This window comes from Durio zibethinus, chromosome 14 (genome assembly GCF_047325235.1).
Source record: "Durio zibethinus cultivar Kanyao isolate XHJ-2024 chromosome 14, ASM4732523v1, whole genome shotgun sequence".
Classification (NCBI taxonomy): domain Eukaryota; kingdom Viridiplantae; phylum Streptophyta; class Magnoliopsida; order Malvales; family Malvaceae; genus Durio; species Durio zibethinus.
This window is the reverse complement of record NC_143175.1, coordinates 7,545,284-7,554,998: the sequence shown is the minus strand read 5'-3', so window position 1 is coordinate 7,554,998 and position 9,715 is coordinate 7,545,284.

Below are 9,715 nucleotides of genomic sequence, written 5' to 3'. Positions count from 1 at the left end.
TGTTACCTGAAAATTACCCAAGAAAAAGAAATAGCGAGATTTTTTCCCCATTTCATAGAAAATTTTTTTTCTATCTATTTGAAAAACATCTTATTTTCCTTGTGCCTTCAAAGCCATTAAAGCCTTCCTACCTAAGATAATTTGACCCAAATGCAAGATGTGAATACCATAGTGGGAATATAGGACATTCTATTGAGAATTGTGAGGGTTTCAAGCACAAGGTATAGTTATTCATAGATGCAAAATGGTTCTATCCAACTATAATAGGGGATTAAAAGATTTAAGAATAATGGAAAAAGGATTGCAAGATGATAAAATGGACGGGACTTTTGTTTAAAGAGGGTTTTCAAGTGATAGGCTGTTTGAAAAATAAAATGCTTTATGAATTTCTTCTGTTTGAAAATTTTTTTTATTTTGACATGACATTGTCCGTTGAACTTAGATATGTGAATTATGGTTCATCTTTCATTTTTGCCCTTTTACCAATTTTTATAGTTTTCACTAAAGAGTTTGTCAATTGTGCATTCACTCATTTTTTCATTCATTCATCCATTTATGTATTCATTCAATATGATTCTTATGTGCTCTAAAAGAAAGAATTTTTTTTAAAAATAATCGCTACGATTCTTTTAAGGATATAGAGAATATTGATTGGATAAGAGAGATGGAGAAGATCATCGATAGATAGTGTGCTCAAAGAAATAATCATCTTGAAAGACCTAGCTTAGGACTCATAAGGGAAAAGCCAGGGAATCTAAATGAACAAAGAAGGTATAATCTCTTGGAAGAAAGGGTTCGAGCTATTGACGATAAGGAAGAATCTTGTGATGTAAAAAAATCTCAGCTAGTTCCAAATGTGATTATTCTACTCAAGTTCAAGGTTTCGACATTTGAAAAGAATAATGGAATTGGATGTCCTAAGAAACATTTGGCTTAATACTATCACAAAATGGTTGGGTACGCTGATGATGAAAAGTTATTTATTCATGTCTTTCAAGAAAGTTTGACGGGGTAGCAGCTAAGTGGTATTATAGTCTGAAGAGCAGTCAAATTCATACTTAGAGGGATTTATTACAGGCATTCTTGAAGCAATATCAGTATATATTGAAGTTGGCTTCAAACCGATTAACCCTTCAAAATATAATTTGAAGAGCCCTAATGAAAGCTACAAAGAATATGTTGTTAGATGAAAAAATATGACATCGTAAGTACAACCACTTCTTACTAATAAGGAGTTGAATTTTTTGTATGTGGATACCCTTCCTTCTCTTTATTATGATAAGTTGATCAGTAACACTTCGTTAGAGTTTACAAATTTATTATTTATTGTGGATAGAATTGAGGATGGGATATAAAAAGAAAGAATTATAGATGTTAATGATGAAAAGATTGGAGATATTTTTGCATAACAAGATCAAAAAATAATTGTTAAAGGGCGAAATGAGAGAAACTTCACCATGATGCAAGAAGATTTAATAGATGACTATTCATAATGGTCACCATATTGTCCCCATCCGATATTTTAGATAAATGATTTTCCTCAACCACTTAATCTATGTGCTCAAATTTCTTCACCACAAATAGAACCGATGATCAACTCAAGCCATTCATAAAGTCGTAAGAGAAAGAGAGTCAAAGTGTATCATTCACTTTCAATACCTTATGCTGAGCTCTTTACCTTACTGATCAACAATCATATGATTTTTGTTATTCCTGTAAGACCTAGAAAGCCTTCATATCCAAAGTGGTATGATCCTAATGCTAGATGTGAATTTCATGATAGAGTTAAAGGGCATTCCATTAAAGATTGTATTACCTTCAAGCTTATAGTTCAAGCTTTAATCGATACAGATGCTGCAAAGTTTAAAGAGTTGGTTGGTGGTCTTGATGATTGATAGTAATAGAGTTACAAGTTAATGATGCTAAAGTTGAAACATCAAGGGGAAAACTTTTGTTTATGTAACTTTGAATGTCATATCAAGAGTACCATCAAGATGATAAATTTTTAGGTCAAGTCTTAAGGTTTGTATTGCATGAGTAAACATTGTGCATAAGTTTTTGATATATGGTTAGTTTTCTTAAAAAAAAAATTTAAAAAAGGGAAGATGTTAGATATGAATAAAACCCAACGTGGTTAAATTTCGAGGCTATAGAAATACCTTAAAAAAGTAAAAAAAGAAAAAAATTTTGAGTCTAAGATGAATTGGCAATCACTATTAGGAATTTTCTAAATACCTAAATGCCAAATTGCTTTAATCATTCAGTTGACCCCATTCACCAGTCATGACCCCTTGACAGCCTTGAATTCAAATTTGTAAACCTTATTTTCTCCTGATACTATTATTATATGAAAGGGCAATATTCTTTTCTAAGGCAGTGAACAATGAAACAACCATTGAAAAAATGTGTGGTTCCTAGAAAATCAAGTGTATATGACCTTTTTTTTAAGAATTCAAATACGATAATTTGATGTGTAAAGATTATGCTGTAGTTCTAAAATTTTAAAACCCAAGTTTTGTAAAATGAACTCAAACATACTACCCTTTCAACTTTTTATCCCAAAATTGACCTGATCCTTTGTCCTGAGGTATGTTTGCTAGAAAAGAAATACCTCATTTCCTCTAAGGTAACTTGAGTTATGATTAACTTTTTTATTCTCTTTTTGTGGAGTAACTTAGATCATTTGATACTTCAAACATGTTTACCCCACATAATCCTTTTCTTGTAATTACTTTCATTATGGGTGGATTATTAAAATGGGGCATCTTTCATTAAATGTATTATTGGAAAAATGAATCTAGGTGTTAACTATGGGGCATGTTAAAAAAAACAAAAAAAGCATAAAAGAGAAAAAAAATTGTTATAACCTCATGCACTTAGAAAATTTGAGCGAATCCAAATAAAGTCCTGACAAAGTCAAAGTTTTAAAAAAAAGATGAAAAAAAAAATCCAAAATAAAAAAGCCAATAATTCAAAAAAAAAACACAAAACTTTTTAAAATAAAAACCTTTCTTCAAGTTCATTTTCTTAAAGAGAATTGCTCTTCAATTTAAATGTTTATGCTTGAAATGACAAATGGCTATCTTTCATTATCCCTTCACAAAAATAAAAATTTATCTTTTGTTACCCCTTTGAGCTTGATTGCATTCTTTCAAAATAAACCCTCACTAAGAATCACCATCCACATTGGGGGGCAAAAAGGAATATGTTTGAAGGATAAGAATAAGGGTGTCTAATGGAATCTCATGTGGTGGGGGCAAAGGCCTAATATAAAAGTTCACAAAAGTTTTGAATCCATTCAGTGAAGGAATGCAAAAGAAAAAATGAAAGGAACAAAAAAAAAAGAAAAAAAAAAGACATGAATGGGTGGAAAGCATAAAAGGGAATATAACTTACAGTGTATCCTTCAAATGAAAAGTGATCCTTAGTTTCAAATACCCTTAAATATTTCTTTTGGGCCTTTCTATCCTTTTCTTTGGCAACCATGAACCTTAACCTATATTACAACCTTTGAAAAATCCATATTGGATCGAGTATGAAGGCTTAAACTTGAAGAGTTTCTCTTGAAAAATGAACATAAATCTTTTGAGTTCCCCTTTATTATCTAATTTCTTGTTTGAACCGTTAAACCCTTTCGAAAAAATTCTTTTCCTCTGTCGGATTAGGTTTGAATTTTTTTTAAGTGCATGGTGTGTAAAAAAAATCAAATCAAATCAAAAAAAAAAGAAAGAAAAAATAGAAATAAAAGGGCTCTAGGGTGAAAACCCTCAAAAGGGCAGTTTAGAACAAACCCTAAAAGGCCATTCCTGATGCTAAATATGGTGGATACTAAATAAAGGTAAAGCTAAACCTTTTTGAAAGATATGAAATATCAAAGCCACAAAAGTCTGAGATGGTTTGATTTCGAAAATTTTAATTGTTGTTCATTCCCAAATAACCTTTTAAAATCTCAAGCCCTTACAGTTGACTTTGACATATACCTAAATATCGCATTTGGAAATGCTTGATTTTCAAGGAATTCATGTTTTAGAAATGCTTATGTTTCATCTGTGAACTTGCATAAAAAATTATATGCCTCTTTCACTCTTTTCAAGTGTTGAAGCCTTTTGAATAGACAAAAATCTATCTACATAACCATTACATCCATTTGAAAAGAAAATTCCCACCTCTTTCATTTCTGAAAGGGATTGCCAAATTCTAAAAAAAAATTAAGCCTAGTTTAGCTGGCCCTTAAGGAAATTTTAAGCCTAGTTTATCTGGCCATCAATGAAGTTTTAAGCCTAGTTTAGCTAGCCCTTAAGGAAATTTTAAGCCTAGTGAAATTTTAAGCCTAGTTTATCTGGCCATCAATGAAGTTTTAAGCCTAGTTTAGCTGGCCCCTAAGGAAATCTTAAGCCTAGTTTATTTGGCCTCCACTCTTAAGCCCAATTTATTTGGCTCTTAATAAAATCTTAAGCCCAATTTATCTGACCTTCAAAGAAGACTTAAACCCAGTTTATCTGACCCCAAATAAAGTTTTAAGCTTAGCATAGCTGGCCTTCAATAAAAGCCCAATTTATCTGGCCTTCAAAGAAAGATTTAAGTCCAATTTTTCTGGTCATCAGTAAATTTTTAAACCAATTTAGCTGGAATGTAAACCTAGATTAACGATTCCTTAATTTTGACTTTATCTCGATCGATTCTTTACTTTTCGACTCACGGTATTGTCCTGATCGATTCTTTATTTTTTGACTTACGGTGTTGTCCCAATCGATTCTGTAAGACCTCTGGGCATGATTTTTAAGACCTTCAGGTATAATTTCGATTTATGATGTTATCCCAATTGATTTTTTCTTTTTTGACTTATGTGTTGTCCCAGTCGATTCTATAAGACCTTCAGACATGATTTCTAAGACCTCCAGGCATAATCTATTTTTTTTTACTTACGGTGTTGTACGATCGATTTTGTAAGATCTCTGGGCATGATTTTTAAGACCTTCGAGCATAATTTTGATTTACGATATTATCTTGATCGATTCTTTATTTTTTAACTTACGGTGTTGTCCCAATCGATTTTGTAAGACCTCTAGGCATAATTTTGATTCGTGGTGTTATCCTAATCGATTCTTTATTTTTTGACTTGTGATGTTATCCCGATCGATTCTGTAAGATCTCCAGACATGATTTTTAAGACCTCTGGGCATAATTTCGATTTGCAGTATTGTCTCGATCGATTTTTTATTTCTTAACTTGTGATGTTGTCCCAATCGATTCTTTACTTTTCAACTCACGGTGTTATCTCGATCGATTTATTATTTTTTAACTTATGGTGTTGTCCTAATCAATTCTTTATTATTCAATTTACGATGTTGTCCTGGATATTTTTCTTACTTTTTGACTCGCGATGTTGTCCCAATCATTTTTTTATTTCTCAATTCGAGGTGTTGTCTTGATCGTTTTCTTATTTCTCTGCTTGCAGTGTTGTCCCAGTCATTTTTTTTGTTATTCGGCTTGTGGTGTTGTCCCGATTGCCTTTTTTTCTTGACTTGCAATGTTGTCTTGGTCGTTCTTTATTTTTCTACTCATGGTGTTGTCTTCGTTTTTTCTTTATCACTTGACTCGTGATTCAATCCAAAAAAAAAAAACACACAAAACAAAACAAACAAAAACTTTTGAAAAAAATTTGAATCGTTATTTCGAACAAAATTGATGTCTTTGTCTTTGCCCTAATCCTGATTCTCAATAATGTGCAAAGAGGAACAGTTATAGATACCGAATTTTATCCGGGTCTACTAGATTAATTTTTTTTCAAGTTTTGTTTATTAATTAATAATTAAATATAATATTAATAAAAACAAAAAAAATAGAAAATTAGGGTGGCAATGGTGCCTTGCACAGCACCACTGGCCACCCACCCCTTTGGTCACCCATACCCTACAAACCTTGTTCACCTTATCAACACTCCTAAACCACCACGCCACAGCCCTATGCCCTATCAATCCTAGATCTCTACAAAAACCAATTTGAACTCCCAATCAAGGAGATTAGAAGACCCCAAACTCCAATCCATCTCCCCTCAGTCACACTGCCTTCGAACACCTAAAAACTCCAAGTATTTCTTGCCCAGGAACCCCAAACTCTTATGCCCAAATGATCCAGCCCCTGCATGCCCAGAAAACCAATCCTCCACAAGCACCTGCACGTACCACTAGTATTCTACATCCAGAAACCCATACGCATCAAAACGCCCAAACCAAAAAAAAAAAACAACAAAATCAACAAAAAAACACAATCCTCGTCGAATCGACGAGGATCTCAATGCCAAAGAGGTAGCTGCAACAAAAAAGAAAGATCAATAGTTTGAGATTTAGAAAAAAAAAAAAGAATTCAAAAACTTCAAACCCCCAATCTACGTCGATCGGGGCCATTTCTCACAAAAGGGAGATCGGATATGGGCTCAGGGGATCGAAAGAAATTTTTAGGGAAAGTTTGACCATCAAAGGTGGTGACCAGTAGCTAGTCTAGATGCGGCTAGCACGGTGGCACAAGCGCCGATAATTATACACTAGCAGAGCCCTTGGAGCTCTCTTAGAGCTTTGAGATTTTTTTTGGGATAAAAGGGAAAAAAATGAGTTGAAATTTTTTTTTTTTGGTTTTATATAGAAGAGCAAAGCCTAAAACGACGTCGTTTTGGACTAAGAGGATTCGCATATGGACCCGGATCTGACCCGAGATTTGCATAACCCGACCTGTTTCAACTAGCCTCCAACCGGTCTAAACGAACCACCAATGAATCGATTCGGACTGGTTGAAACTCCTGAACCGTCGAGCGGCCCAGATCAGTTTTGACCATACCGTTGATCAGTCCGGTTCAAGTATTTTTTATTTTTTAAATTTTTTTATTTTGAGCTTTATTATTAATATTTATGCATGATAAAATTTTAAAATTTATTAGAATAAATATTGGTTTTTAATAATAATAAAAATGAAAACAATAAATAATAATAATAAAAATAATAATAATTGAATAATATTTTTTTTATTTTCCCTGCCTAGATGTTGGAGGGAATAAAAATACACTTCTAAAAATAATTCTATCTAGATGTTGGGGAAGTATTATAAAAAAAATTAAAATTAAAAAGTATAAAAAGATAATAAATAATAAATAATAATAAATTAATAATATTATTATAATAAATTTTCATAAGAAAGAATTTTTTTTAGATTAATTTTCAAAAATTATAAAAATCGAATTTGCTTCGAAAGTTCGCCTAGATGTTGAGAAATTTTAGAAATGTTCATGTTTTCCATAAACCCTAAAATCCAAAATCCAACAATTAAAACCATAAATCCTAAAATCTAAAATCCAAAAATCAAAACCATAAATCCTAAAAAACTAAATCGTAAATCCTCTAAATCCTAAAATCAAAACCTCAAACCTCAAACCATAAAGTTAAAACCTTAAAATCAAAACCCTAAACCTTCCAAACCCTAAAATTCAAGCCCTAAGACCCCCAAACCCTAAAAATCAAAACCCTAAACCTTATAAACCCTAAGATCGAACCCTAAAACCCTTAAAACTCAAACCAAAACCCCAAAATCCAAAACTCCAAAATCTTGAAACCCCAACCTTTAAAGCCTCGACCCTTACCTATATTCAAAACTGTTCCAAAATTCTAAGAATGCGTGTGAAAACTCAAGTGGAGTAATTTGTTCCCGATGTCGCCTAGATGATGGGATATTTAGGAAACTTTATTCCATTAAGTTTTTCAGGTGAGTCAATAATTCGCTTTAACAATGTGATTAAAATCAATAAATAAAAGAGGAATATTAATAAAATGAAATCTTAAATATAAATAGTCGCACCTAAGCTCTGCCTAGATATTGGAAAGTCATGGTGGTCTCATTATATCTAAGAATCCAATCTCAAATTTGGATTTCATCATTATAGACAGTACCTATTGGCTTACATACATTTATTTGTTATTGTTTGCGTTCGTTTATATTTCTCTATCTTTAATTTTTACTTGTTATCTAATAATACCATTATTTTTTTTGCACAAAATGTTTTTAATTTACTTACTTTTAAAATTGTGATATCATAAAATAAAATAAAAATAAAAATAATATTTTAAAAAAAATAATTTTTGGTACTTTGCCTAGATAATGGAGAGTCACCAATAATCATTTCTTGTAATAAGTGTTATTTTTATTTTAATGAATATTGTATTAAATCTCAAGTGAAAATAGTTATTTTAAATTCTGCCTAGATGTTGAAAAGTTTTAAGATAATTCTTTAATTTAAAGATATTCTCAATATTTCTAAATAAAAAATTTTAGCAAAAATATTTTTAAATGAAGAGGATTAGTATTAAATTTTAAATCGAAACCATTTCATCCAACCTCGAAATTAGTGCATGATTAAATGATACTAATTTATAGGCATTATGGGGGTGTTAATCCTTTCCTACGCGTAACCGACTCTCAAGCCCAATCTGAGTTTTCGTAAACTAAAATTTATCTTTTTGATAAACTTTAAACCCACTTTTATAATTTTATTAAAAAAATAAACTTTTGAATGATCAATCATATCTTAAAAAAAATTAGTAACGACTCTTTTTATTTTTTTCGATTTTCAAAACTCTTTATATTTAACGGTTTCAAAATCGTTATGACAAATGATCACATATTAACGTGAATTGCATTTAATATTTCAAATAAATTAGAAATTAATTGATCTATTATAAGGTGTTTATTAGACGTCAATTTTAGCAGTTGGGTGAGCCTTTCCCAAATATGAAGAGATGGAGATGAGTTTGTGTTGTGCGAGGAGTGTGGATATTGATCCTCTTTAATGGTGACGTTATAATCATATCTATACTGACTTGATGTGGGTCACTTGATTTTGTTAATTGAGTATGTTGGTATAACAATTAAAATATTAATTTTTTAGATTAATATTTATTTTTAATATTTTTTAACTTTATTTTATAATATAGTTAAAATTAAAATTAAGTAAAAAAATTTTATTAATAAAACAATGTTTTTTTATCAGTCCTGAATTTAAAAACTTTTGTCCGAGATTTTGCTTGAGTGAGGCTAGGCTCGCGGGTCTAGCAGGCCGTATCAGCCAATGAACATATTTAATGCAAACCAAATGAAGTCAAGCTTCAAAAAAAAAAAAAATGGTGAATATGTAAAATAGCCCTTATACTATTTGTCTTCCATCGTTTTAATACCTAAAAATATAAAATTTTCATTTTCATATTTTAACTTTTATTTTGTTAAATATTTTGATACATTATACTGTTTTAATCAATTAAGTCATTAATGTTGTATAAATATCCAATAAAATTATGTCACGTATCACAAATATTCAATTTTCACTAAATGAATTATTATCACGTGAGCAAAAAATTTTAAAAACATAAAAAATATGATTTTTTTAAAATAAAAAATAAAAAATAACATAAAATAAATAATTTGACGATAACTGAATATTTATGTCATGTGTTATAATTTTATTGGATAATGATATCATGTAAGTAACTTGATTAATAGTGTTAATTTGAAGTATCGAAGGATTTGAGAGGATGAAAGTTTGAGGGTAAAAATAAAAATTTTATTTTTTTAAGTAACAAAATTGATAAAAATATATATATAATACAAGAATATTTTTTATTTAACCCAAAAAAATGGTGAAGTACTTTTGTTGTTAAAACTCTTTAACAGATAT